The following is a 12,748-nucleotide window of genomic DNA, read 5'->3' as shown; positions in this document are numbered from 1 at the left end:
CTCTGTGCTGTCCTCTGATGGAAGTGCTGGACCGTCTGCTGGACCGGGGCCTTGGGAACGATAAGGTGGATCTTCTGGATCCGCCGATAGAGCGAGCCCTGGTGTTCCCGCAGTTCGATCCGGTTGGTTGGTGGAATGATGGGAGAGATGGTAAGTCCCTGGAGAGAGTAATAGGCAAATGCCAAAAAATCTGGAAACTGGACCAGAGTATGTTGCTAAAACAGGTCAGTAAGAGAAGTCACAGAATGTTTTGACCAACCTTCTTACTTTTTGGGCCCAGTTTGTAATGTAAATGAACTAGAAGAGCAGTGGATGGTGCCGCTCCTGATTGGGGCGACCCCTGTAAGATTCAAAATAGAGACTGGGACTGACGTAAACATTGTGGCAGAAGAGACTTTCAGCACACTGGTCCCAGTAAAGACACTAGAGACAGCTAATGTCACATTGGATATATTGTGCTGTTTGGGGTCTCAAGAGACGGATGAAAATGTATATAAAAAAAATTTAACACATGTAATTTTATTCATGTTTTTACTTCACATTTGAGCAGTTTTGGGAGGAAATTTATATACATAAATTAAAATATATATATTTTTAAATAGGTTTTTATAAAATAAAAATAGAAACTTTTTATGTAAAATTCACTTTATAAAAGGCCCACATTTCTAAATTTCATTCATGGGGATTACATGGATAATTTTACATGGTTTAGTGTAAGATTTTTGCCCATCTTTGTAAAATAGCCCGAGTGTAAACCACAAACGAACAGCACAGAAGGGTTAAAAGACTTGCCGCAGCCATATGCTGTGTGTTGCCATACCAATGCTTTAAAGGGTGAAAGAAGAGTTGCAGAGGATCGAGAACAATGGTGTCGTACACTCTAAAAACTCCTGGGTTAAAAAGGGACCAACTAATTTATGGGTTATTTCAACTCAGAAAATTGGGTTATGCTTTTTGACCCAAATTCTGGGTTAAATACCTGACCCAAATGTTGGGTTTAAAAAACCCAACATCTGGGTAGAAATAACCCAAAAATTAGTTGATCCTTTTTTAACCCAGGAGTTGGGTCAAAAATAACCTAACTTAACCTCACTATCCCAGTATGCCTTATTTCAGAAAATAAAACTTTGTTTTACATTATATTACACACTTCAAGCACTTTTACATTTTTATTGCATTAAATTAAAATCTATATGAAAAAACACACACTTGGACATGTTTATGTTCCTATTTATTTTAGGTCACACTGTACTAACAATATTAGAAATAAAAAATAGAAAAATAAACAACAATTCTCAGAAGAGCCTCAGGAATTTAAGCCTGGGGCCAACTTTGGGACAAGATTTTTGATAGTGTCCTCATCAAAGAGAAGAAATGCCTCCTCATCTATGTCTTCATCTGAAAGACAGAAAACAAGACAACATGAGTATTGTTAATAAGTTGAGACAATTGTGAACCACTCACCAGACACTCTTTCATTATCAAGCTAACAAATAATCACTTTTAAGGGAATGCAGTGGCTTTTTTTTTTTGTGGCCCAAATTGCTAGTTAACTAACGTGGTTCTTTTGCAGCATTAACGTTACCCATTTTGTGTGAATGACATCTTTTCTTTCATTAAAAAGTGTAATGACATTAATGCAAAGGTGAATATCTTGCCCATTCTTATGCATAACAGCTTAAAGACAAGGCACAACAAAATCTTGCACTGACACATGTAAGTCTTATTAAAAAAAAAATTAGATATAGAGAGATGATATAAGGGCAACAAGAGTAAAATGCTCACCTCTAAAATTCTCTGTCAGCTCAGACAGCTGCCACTCAGTTAGCTTATCAGCGACAAAACTGTCCATTCAAGATGACCTGGAGAAAACATAGCAATATAGAGGTTAGCAACAATTTGAAGACTTGACCCGCTTCTTTAACTCTCACTACTTCAGCCAGTAGAGCACTATATAGCTAATATGATAAGCACGGCGCAGCTGGAAAACATAACTCAACTATTGTGTTGCCTCGTCGCTCTGTAGCCGCGGCTATGGGGTTTGCACACCGGACGAGAAGCGCCGCGTCGCGTCTCTAGGACAACTCGAGGTATCGCTCACCGGACGTGCAGTCTCTCAAAGGGCTCACACACCGGACTTTAAAATTCGAACACATTCTCTATGAGTGTACACACACCGGCGGCGCCATCCGGCGTCTGTCCGCGACACCCATAGATACATATATAGTGTATAACAGTTATATCTATGCGCGACACCCAGCAACGGCTCAGGACCGTGTTCAAAATGTGATAACGTTACCTCGAGTTGTCCTAGACGTTGTCGTGATAGCCACGGCCACATGCCAACCACAGAATTACCACGGCTAACGTTACTCTCAACGTATTTTTTTAGCAAATGGTGATAAACTAGCAACAGGGACATGGACACAGGAAAGTTTACATTACATAAACACTGAAAATACTCTCTTACCTTGAATATAGATGAAGTTGCACCGATGAAGCACAGGCCAAAACGGATCGAGCGCGAAAGCGACGGGTATTTCAAACGACTGTTGTGAGAAAATTCCAGAACGACTGCGGGCGAGAGAGAGAGAGAGAGAAAGCCAACCCTATAACCCAGAACATGGGTTACTCTTTGAAAAATAACCCAGAAACCCAAACAACCCATGAATTGGGTCAAAATATTAGCTATATAACCCAGAAAATGGTTACTCTCTGAAAAAATAACCCATAATTTTAACCCAACACAAATAACCCAGAAAATGGGTTGAAGAAATAACCCAGGAGTTTTTAGAGTGTAGAGAGCGTGTGACACAACCAACCGAATGGTGTGTGCCAATGGCACCCGTTCTGAAGAGGATCGGCAAAGGACACGTGTGCATGGATCTTAAAAGACTGAACGAGGCAGTAAAACGAGAACATGTTGTGCTACCCACTGCTGATGAGATTATTGCTAAGCTTAGTGGAGCAAAGGTGTTCTCCTCCTCAGATCCCTCTCCACCCAGAGCGCTGCAGACTCACCACCATTAGGGAGATTTCAGGAGGCTTCCCTTCAGGATCTCGAGCGCTCTAGAGATCTTCCAGAGGAAAATGCAGGAGACGCTTCAAGTGCTGGAGGACTGAAGGTCTTTATGAATGACATACTTGTCTATGGGTCTTCCCGGGAACAACATGACCCTCGTCCGGAACAAGTGCTGTAGAGAGTGGAGTCTACAGGGTTAAAACTGAACACGGAGACATGCACGTACAGACATAATTCGGTTCTGTGTCCCCTTATTAATGAGACAGGAGTGCAGATAGATCCAGATAAGGTGGATGCCATCCGACAGCTGCCAACACCACAACATCTGCAGGAACTGAACAGGGTGCTTGGCATGGTGAATTATTTGAGGAGGTTACATTTACATTTATTCATTTAGCTGACGCTTTTATCCAAAGCGACTTACAATTGCTATATATGTCAGAGGTCGCACGCCTCTGGAGCAACTAGGGGTTAAGTGTCTTGCTCAGGGACACATTGGTGTCTCACAGTGGATTCGAACCCGGGTCTCTCACACCAAAGGCATGTGTCTTATCCATTGCGCCACCACCACCCCAGGTTCATCCCCAACCTCTCGACAGTAAACCAGCCACTGTATGAACTCCTCAGGCAGAACAGTATGTGGATGTGGACACACACACACACACACACACACACACACACTTACAGCAGACAGCTTTTGAAAACATCAGAGAGCTGCTCATGAAGGCACTAGTCCTCGTATATTACGATGTCGCTAGGACCACTGCTAGCATACTAGCATACGGCTCACTGATGCAGAAAGTCGATATGCGCAGATCGAGGAGTGTGTGGCCAGCGTGTGGGCATGTGAGAAGTTTGAAAAATACTGTGTGGCTTGGATGAGTTTAAGCTGGTGACGGATAACAAGCCCCTGGTTCTTCTCATCAACAGCAGGAGCTTATAGATAACGTCCCAGTACGATGTGCCAGGAAGAATTAAGGCAGTTATGAAGGCAAAAGAGGGTCAAACCTGCTACTAAGTGTCCAGTGAGTGAATTCATAGTGTGTATCTTACAGTGTTAATTTTGGCAGCCATTTTTGATTTAGTCTTAGTTTTCATCTTGAGACGAAAATACTTATTGGTCTTAGTCACATTTTAGTCATTTTGTCTTTCATAGTTTTAGTTGACGAAAAGTCATTGCATTTTTTGTCAACTTTTAGTCAAACTGCAGTTACCGACATTCATTTTGGTAGCTATTTATATGTAGTCTTTAGACAAAAAATGTCCTAAATTTGTTTATCTCTAGGCCAATTCAGTTAAGCTTATGAGAAATGTAAATTAAGGTAACAGGCTGTATTGACATTGCACTCTTTAGCAGTAGCACTTGTGCAATTCTACATACCCATTTTCATTAGTTCAGTGGTTTTTAGAGTGCCCTACCCTCTGGTACCCCCTCTCTTCCACTTAGACTGCAGTCACACTCTTTCCATTAAGGGACAATATTTTTTAAATATTTTTTTTTACTTAAACAATGTTCAATAAATATGCAATGATGGGAAAAACGAAGTGATACCGGTACTTTTAAAATATTAAATTAAAGCCAGTAGTAAGTCACTGTCTTTATGAGTGAGTCATGGAGTCATTCATTCATTCATTCATTCATTCAGAAAGGAAGCAAGCTGCTATTTTTATGAACGGGTCATTGAATCTCACGATTCGTTCAAAGCCACAGATTCGTTCACGAATCACCGCTGTGTGCTGCAGTTCTGCTGTGGCTTTCGTTGCAAAATAGAGCAATAAGCCTACTAACAGTCAATGAGGGTAACGGGGAGTGAAGTTGTTAGTGTCCCATGTATTGTTCAGGAATCTAATGGCTTGTGGATAAAAACTAAGTCTTTTTGTCCTTGATTTCACACTTCTGTATCGTCTCTCAGACGGCAGGAGTGTGAAGAGGTTGTGTTGTGGATGTTTATTGACCCTGATGATGTTGTGGGCCGTCCTGATGATGCTGGAGCTGTAAATATCCTGAAGTGATGGGAAGGCTACTCCACAAATGAACTGTGCCTAGTGAAATTAACTAGTTGCTTTTATCACACGCTGGAGAGCTTTCCTATCCTGATCAGTGCAGCTTCCAAACCACACCGTGATCGAACTGTCAATCACACTTTCAACTGAACATCTGTAAAAGTTGCTGAGGATTTCCTAAAATGTACACCGCACTGTTCCCTCAAATAGTGCCATATTTAAGGGTATACGGGGTGATTTCGGACACAGCCATGATCAAGACGATCTGCTGAAGTTCAAACTGAGCGTCAGAACGGGGAAGAATGGTGAGTAAATAACTCCTGATAACATGTGAGTTCAGGGTGAGCCACTAGATGGAGGTGTTGCTCCTCAGACGAGACCACAGAGACCAATCACACTAGAGATTTAAAGACTTTATCGTTGGAGGAAATGAAGCATTGATATGTTGTTCACTGATGAGACCCAAATATTTTGGAGAGAACTCATTATTTACTTACAAAGAAAAGCTGTGACAGCAAATAACTTTACATCTGAGGCGTTTAAAGACTCCATTTGTCCATTATTTATTTCTAAAGAAACACGAAAATGTATAAAAGGCTCCATTACCTTGTATCTTACGTTATGGCCCCGTAGAAGCAGTTTTTGTAAAAATAGGCTAACGATTGCGTCATAGCCACGCGACTCTGTCGCACAGTAGAGAGATTACCGTATGGACAGGAGGAGAAGCTCGTGGGTAATCAGGGGGACGTGGAGGCAAAATGACAAAGTAATTAATCAGAATACTTAGCAAAAGTTTCTCCTGCTCCAAGCTCATGGACACCTCCTACTCACACTCTCCGCCTCTGCAAGTTTCAGAAGGGAATGATTCAGATTTCTCTTGGCACAGCTACTAGAAGACAGACGGGTTGCTCACGTCACATCTACGTCGTCAAGCTCAGTTTGAGTCTGCGCAGTACGCTCAGCCATCAGGAAGTGAGTGCTTCTAATTGACTTCACTTTTACTTCTCCTTTGAAACCTATGGGGTTGCAGTGTCCAGTTTATATACTGTCTATTACTCCTGTATGTAAATTATGTTTTGTTGTTATTAAAATGCAAAGATGGCAAAAGTACTCACTTCCCGTACTCAAGTACAGATACATGTGTTATAAAATACTCTGGTAAAAGTAGAAGTACTGATTTAACTTATTTACTCAAGTAAAAGTAACAAAGTACAGGCTTGGAAATTTACTTAAAGTATAAAAGTAAAAGTAGCCTTGTGAATGATAACCTTTTTTTTTTTTTTTATGCAAAGCTACCTGGACCACACTAATGTTACTGGAGTGCAAGCTGAGAAACCTAAGTGGATATGGAAAAAGGTTCTTTATATGCCATTGCCTACATTTTAAATGGATGTCAACATCACATAGCCTATATGATTATTGTGACAGAGACTGGGACTCCAGGTTAATGAGATTCTGACTGAGTAGCAAGATATGAATTCAATTGTGATTCTGTGAGAATTCACAGACCCAGTTTCTCTTTTTTAATCTTCCCCTTAACATTTAAAGGAATCTTCATGTAGGCTATGTAATGATTTTTCTGCGAATGAATGCCGCCGAATCTGTCGAGTCGTCTTGTAGTGATGGGTCAAGTGCAACGTATATTCCCATCAAATTAACTGTTCACAAAGACCGGTTTGCGAACAGTCCCAAACCATTCCCTTCCGTTCCCTTTAGTTATTGTTGCTGTGTCCGACAAGCGACGACACTCTCACACCACACCATGTTCTCACACACTTAAACACACATCTTAGAGCAGAGAGGAAAGTGGCAACTGGTCGGGTTCACTGGATAACCCCACCCCCCTGCCGTCTAGAGAATCGAGTGACGCTAGAGCTGGAATGGGCGCCGAGTTAATCCGCCTCCTCTCAAAAGAAGTCGAGGAGCTCGGACTGGAGTGGTTTACCCCCGCGGAGCCCATATGCAGGACGAGTCCGGAACGACCCTGCCGTGTTTAAGGAACTGCATAGCTAGACTGACTTGGCCCTGCGAGCCACTAAAACTACAGCCCAGGCTCTTGGCAGAGCTATGGCCAGCTTTGTGGTGTTGGAACGTCACTTATGGCTCAACCTAATGGAGATCAAGGATGCAGACAAGCGCTACCCCTTTCTTAAGTGCCAAGGTCCCCAGTCTAAGATAAAGCTGGATCCTTCGCCTCAGAAGCCTTCCTGATCCTTCAGGAAAGAAGAGGAGTAAACTAAGTCTCGTCGTGGCCAGACCACTCCCCAGACAGCCTCGAGTTTGCCTTCCAAACCTCGTTCAGTTCGGGGTGTCTGAAGCAATGTGTTTTTTGCAAGCATTGGGGCCCTTTCAAGTTCACGCTCCCATGCAACTGACCGCTGTTATAGCGGACAAAATAAAAAACAAACATACTCAATAAGAGAGCAAATTACCCCTTCCAGTTATCTCGAGTGCCAGTTTTCTGCACAGCGGCCTGTCGCTTGAACCACTTCATTCCTTAGACACCTGTGACGGGGCTTGGGAATCCATCTCTGGGGTGTCAAGTTGGGTTTTGAACATAATCAAATGAGGTTACTCGCTGCAATTCGCTTGCAGGCCTCCCCACCTCAGGGGCGTGGTTTCCACTGTAAGATTTTTGTATTTGTAGTGATTCGTCAATTTAGCTCAAAGGAATTATTAATTAATTTATAGGGAATTCGAAATAGTCACTTATTACAACCGAGCAAATGACTCATTCGCGGTTCATTTGAACTGGCTGTAACTATCAACACTGCAACGGATATAAATATCCGAACTATAGAGAAACACTATAGTTAGCAAGGTAACTTAGATCAGAAGTTTAAGACATTAAATTCGTAAGCACACAAGTAATTCTTATCTTTAAAATACAAACAAGACTTTATTGATTATTCTAACACATACAACTAATATCTAACACAAACACGCACACACATTCATTCAAGTTGCAGAAAGAAAGAGAGTGAGGAAAGAATGAGTTTTAAGAGTGAGATGATGAAATCCCAAGTTTCTATATGCACTTATAAGACATAACCTGAACGAACCATCAAGCACTAATTTAACCCTTCGTTTCTTAGGTGGGTTATTAAATCTATATCAAATACACCAGTTCAGTTTAAGAGTCTGGAGTTCTCTTACGAGAGTCCTCTCGTACTGCGTTTTTGTAAAAACGCTACGGGAAAAGTCTCTTTTCACGAAATACTGAAGCAAAAAATTATCCTTAATTTTCATACATGTAAAGCGCGTTGCGGCAGTGCTTAGCTATGGCGAGACGGCTTGCTCGCTCATTGGCTGCTCTGCAGCAACTGCATAAGCCTATCGAGCGAGGCCTGAGGTGACGTCAGGCCAATGAGGACGCTTCGCGCCCTCCTAGCCATTTCCCGCCGAGACGGGTGTGGCTAACCTCTATATAAGGAGCTCGAGAAGGCTGATTCACTTGATTTTTCATCTCTTCAGCGAAGCTCTCACATCGCTGGATCACGAGGAAGCAAGCGTCGTTTGAGGCAAGCACTTCAGCGGGACGAGCCACTCGAAGCTGCTGGCAACGCCGCCTTCTACAGCCGTACCTGCTGCGCTTTCCGACGCTATATCCTCTCATTACTCTGTTCTTGTGTGTGTGTGTTCGCCCCGCGACACTCACCCCCTAAAAGAGCTGCGTCTTTTTAAAGATGCCTTCGTGTGGCTCGTGCCGAGCCCCACTCTCCCAGGGAGACCGCCACGTCATCTGTGTTTCCTGTTTGGGAGAGGACCATGCAGCGCTCGCGCTCGCTGACGGCGGCTGCCCTCACTGCGAGCTTTTGCCGATGGTGACTCTGCGGACTCGCCTGGCATCCTTCTCAGAGTCTGCATTCCCCGCCGCGCTGCCGCGCCGCAAGAAGCGCCGCTCGCAGCGGGTCCCGGAACCCGCTCCAGCCCGACCAAGCTCGCCGGTTCGCCCGCCTGCTTCACCGGCTTCTCCTGTTTCACTTCCTGATGCTCAGCGCCCGCAGTCTGCCGCCGCTTCATCAGAGGAAGTCGTTTCCGAGGCCGCGTCGGGGGAGAAGGATTCCTGCTCTCTGCTAGCTTCAGGCAGCGAGGACTGGGCGAGCTCTGAGGACCTCGCGCCTCCTGCCCGCAAGCCCACTACGAGAGCCAACATCGAGAAGGAGCTCATGTGAGTACTCGCGCTGGCCGCGGCGAGCCTCGGCCTCGAGTGGTCTGCACCGGAACTCCCCTCTCGTACCCGGCTGGATGGTAGCTTCCTCCCTGGTGAGCGCACTTCTCCGGAATCTAAGCCCGCCCCCTTTCTTCCTGAGCTTCATGAAGAAGTGGCGAAGGTTTGGAATGCGCCCTACTCTGCGCGAACGCGCTCGTCTGTGTCGCCAGCATTTTCCTCCTTGGATAATGCAAAAGAACGAGGCTACCTTTCACTTCCGCCGGTGGAACAGGCGATAGCGACCCACCTTTGCCCGCCCTCTGCTGGACGGCGGACTAAACCGGTGTTGCCTTCTAAAGCCTGCCGCATGACGTCGACGCTGCTCGCGCGAATTTTCTCCGCCGCTGGGCAGGCTGCGTCAGCACTACATGGCTACGCTGCAGATATTCCAGGGTGATCTCCTCCGTAAGTTGGATGAGATGGGACCTGAAGCTATCTGCATCGCGGATTTGAGGAGCGCTTCGGATCTAACACTCCGCGCTACCAAGTCTGCTGCACAAGCCATGGGAAGATGTATGGCTTCCGCCACTGTTGCTGAGAGACACCTATGGCTTACGCTCACGGAGATGGCTGATTCCGAGCGCAACGCGTTTCTCGACGCCCCGCTGTCTTCCGCTGGCCTTTTCGGTTCTTCTCTCTCCGAGTTCGTGGAGAGATTTACCGAAGCCCAGAAAGCGTCTCAAGCCTTCAAGCACTTCCTCCCGAAGCGCTCCGTTTCTGCAGCGAGTCGTGAAAAACAGACTCCGCGGAGTTCTCAGCCTCAGCCCCCGCCTTCTGCCACATCTTCACAGCAGCGACAGCAGCGACAGCAGCACAGCTCTAGGTCCCGCTCTCGCTCTAGGATTGTGGTAAAGCCGGAAGCCCCGAAGAAGTCCTAGCACTCCTAGGAAAGTGCAGGTGTGTGAGTCCCGTTGCGGCCGGTCTCTCACCCAAGCGCGCCGCTGTTTCAGTCCCAAGACTTGCGACTGTTCCAGCGTTTTCTGCAAGACGCAAGCCCGCACAGTTGCCCGCTTGCCTGCACACAAAAGCCGTTTTCACGGCTACCCAGATATATCCCGAAAAGAGTGTATTTTCTGGTGTCCCGGCCACGGCCGATGGTGCTATAAATGTAGTGTCGATGCCCACTCCTCAGTGCCCATCCCTACACATAAGCACAGCCCTACACTTAGGGCTCGCGCACATAAAATCGACTCAGATCGATTGCGCTTCAAATATAGTGAAAGTGCCCACTTCCCAGTGCCCACATACACTATGTCTCACAGACCACAGGCTCTCTGTAAAAACGAGACCTGTGCACGCTCGCTCTGCTCAGGCAGACAGCGCGTCCAAAGCAGTGAATGTGCCCGCTTCCCGCCCACATTTACTCGCAGACATGAGTCCCGCGAGACTCGCTCAGCCCTCCCTCACTCAGTTAAGCACTGTAGTAAGGTCGAGGACGAGCGTTCTGCCCGCTGTAATAAGCGCGCCCCCCGCCTCGAATGCCACAGGCATAACGCCTATGTTATCGCACCCCGAAGAACAGAGCGCGCTTCGCATCCAGCCCTTAGCCAGCCATGCAGAAGCATGGGCAGCGCTTCCAGGGGTTTCGGACTGGGTGCTAGGCATTATAAAGAGAGGCTTCTCGCTACAGTTTTGTCGACGCCCTCCCCGCTTCACAGCGCGCGTCGAAACTTCGGTGAATTTAGAAGTAGCACACCTACTTCGCGCCGAAATATCAAAACTGATAAGCAAAGGGGCGATAGAGCATGTACCCCTAGCTCAAAGCGAAGGGGGGCTATACAGCAGATACTTTCTAGTTCCCAAAAAGGACGGTGGTATCAGACCCATACTGGATCTAAGACGGCTGAACAAAGCATTAGTGAAACGCAGTTTCAAAATGCTCACGACCAGGAAAATCCTCGCGCATGTTCACCGAGGAGACTGGTTCATGTCGATAGATCTGAAGGACACGTATTTTCAAATACAAATAGCGTCACATCACAGGCGATACTTGAGATTCGCCTTCGAGGGTCAGACATACCAGTATACAGTCCTGCCGTTCGGCTTGTCCCTGGCACCTCGTACATTTACGAAATGCATGGACGCAGCGCTCGCTCCTCTCAGACTCAGAGGCATGCGAGTGCTGAACTATTTGGACGACTGGCTGATCCTAGCTCAATCACGATCACAGCTCGTGGAGCACAGAACCATTTTACTCGATCACCTCGAGAATCTTGGTATCACAGTCAATTGGACGAAGAGTTCACTGAACCCCAGTCAAACGATTTCGTTTCTGGGTACCATTCTGGACTCACAGTCTATGACAGCGCGGCTGTCGCCACAGCGCGTGCTGCACATTCAGCGCGCAGCGAGATCTTTACGCTGCGGCGCGACTACCCCGCTCAGGACGTTTCAAAGGATGCTAGGTCTCATGGCCTCAGCATCACCGGTTCTTCAGCTGGGCTTGCTCCGCATGCGCCCTCTGCAGTTCTGGTTGAAAGCGCGAGTACCGTGCGGAGCGTGGGTGTCCGGCCGGTTACGTCTCAAGGTCAATCAGAGCTGTGTGACAGCCCTAATACCTTGGTTGGCGGGCGACTGGTACCGATCAGGTGTAAGCCTGGGGACTTCCTCGGGAGTGAGGATGGTGTCGACAGACGCATCCACCTCGGGATGGGGAGCGCTGCTTCTTCGGCCTGTGGTCGAAACGAGAAAAGCTCCAACACATCAACTGCCTGGAGATGCTGGCAGTGCACAATGCGCTGACGCGTTTTTGTCCCCGAATCAAGGACCAACACGTCGTAGTCCGTTCGGACAACACGGCCATGGTGTCCTATATAAATCGCCAGGGCGGTCTGAGATCCACATCCCTGTACAGGCTGGCGAAACGCCTCCTAATATGGGCTCAGCACAATTTGCGCTCGCTGAGAGCAGTGCATGTGCCTGGGCTCCAGAATGTGGGCCCAGACAGGCTGTCCAGGAACAACATTCCCCTGGGCGAATGGTCTCTACACCCGCAAACAGTCCGGCTGTTGTGGGAAAGATTCGGCAGAGCGGAGGTGGACCTATTCGCGTCCCGCGAAAACGCTCATTGCCCCGTGTTCTTTTCCAAGAACGACAGCGCGCTGTCCCACATGTGGCCGCGCTGCCCGCTTTATGCCTTTCCCCCCGTCTCCCTCCTGCCACAGGTGTTAGAGCGGGTCAAGGAAACGAAATGCTCAGTGCTGCTTGTAGCACCGTTCTGGAAGAACCAAGCATGGTTCCCAGTCCTGATGCAGCTAGCAGACATAGCTCCATGGCCAGTGCCATTGAGGAGAGATCTCCTCTCGCAGGCCAGGGGCTCGATTTGGCACCCACACCCGGAGCTGTGGTCCCTTCACGTGTGGGCGCTCAACGGTTATCCGTTGACCTCGCAGAGGGAGTGATAAATACCATCACTCAGGCCAGGGCGCCGTCAACTCGGCGGCTTTATGCCTCGAAGTGGTCGGTTTTCTCCGGCTGGTGTACAGCTCGGAGCCTATCACCTCTCGATT

General features: G+C 47.1%; 1 long non-coding RNA gene across 1 annotated transcript; it reads right to left on the bottom strand.

Annotated features, from left to right (window-relative positions):
• Positions 1-1,339: 1,339 nt before the first annotated feature.
• Positions 1,340-2,530, bottom strand: LOC311295062. The gene is made up of 3 exons (XR_014628168.1): positions 2,471-2,530; positions 1,786-1,862; positions 1,340-1,398 (listed from the first exon to the last, which is right to left on the bottom strand). It is a non-coding gene; the product is annotated as an uncharacterized lncRNA (long non-coding RNA).
• Between the last annotated feature and the right edge of the window lie 10,218 nt (positions 2,531-12,748).

Source organism: Rutilus rutilus (genome assembly GCF_951802725.1).
Source record: "Rutilus rutilus genome assembly, chromosome: 8".
In the NCBI taxonomy this organism is placed as follows: Eukaryota; Metazoa; Chordata; class Actinopteri; order Cypriniformes; family Leuciscidae; genus Rutilus; species Rutilus rutilus.
The sequence above is the reverse complement of the archived record's forward strand: the minus strand, read 5'-3'. Positions and strand labels throughout refer to the sequence as shown.